The 280-nt window shown below is 23.2% G+C and overlaps 1 protein-coding gene across 1 annotated transcript in view; it reads right to left on the bottom strand.

The window, feature by feature from the left end:
* LOC107666126 (regulating synaptic membrane exocytosis protein 4-like) overlaps window positions 1–280 on the bottom strand; it is a 35,030-nt gene that overhangs the window by 32,454 nt on the left and 2,296 nt on the right. The gene's annotated exons all lie outside the window — the stretch shown is intronic.

Raw genomic sequence — 280 nt, 5'->3', positions numbered from 1 at the left:
GGGTTTAGAACGACATGAGGGTGAGTAATTAATGACAACATTTTCATTTTTGGGTGAACTATCCCTTTAACATTGAAGAGAATTGCAATAAGATAGAATACTACAAAATTCAACAATTTAAACACAAGAAAGCTTAGAGAGTTTTAGTAGAAAATGTAATATTTAATTTATTAAAAAAATAATTAACTAAATAAAATAAATATATTTATAAAAAATAATAACAATACATTTCATATCACATTTTCGCTTTCAGTAAGATCAAATAATATCTGTGTTGTAA

Source organism: Sinocyclocheilus anshuiensis, unplaced genomic scaffold (assembly GCF_001515605.1).
Source record: "Sinocyclocheilus anshuiensis isolate Anshui unplaced genomic scaffold, SAMN03320099.WGS_v1.1 scaffold447, whole genome shotgun sequence".
Classification (NCBI taxonomy): Eukaryota; Metazoa; Chordata; class Actinopteri; order Cypriniformes; family Cyprinidae; genus Sinocyclocheilus; species Sinocyclocheilus anshuiensis.
Note: the sequence above shows the minus strand (reverse complement) of the source record. Positions and strands in the feature narration are given on the sequence as shown.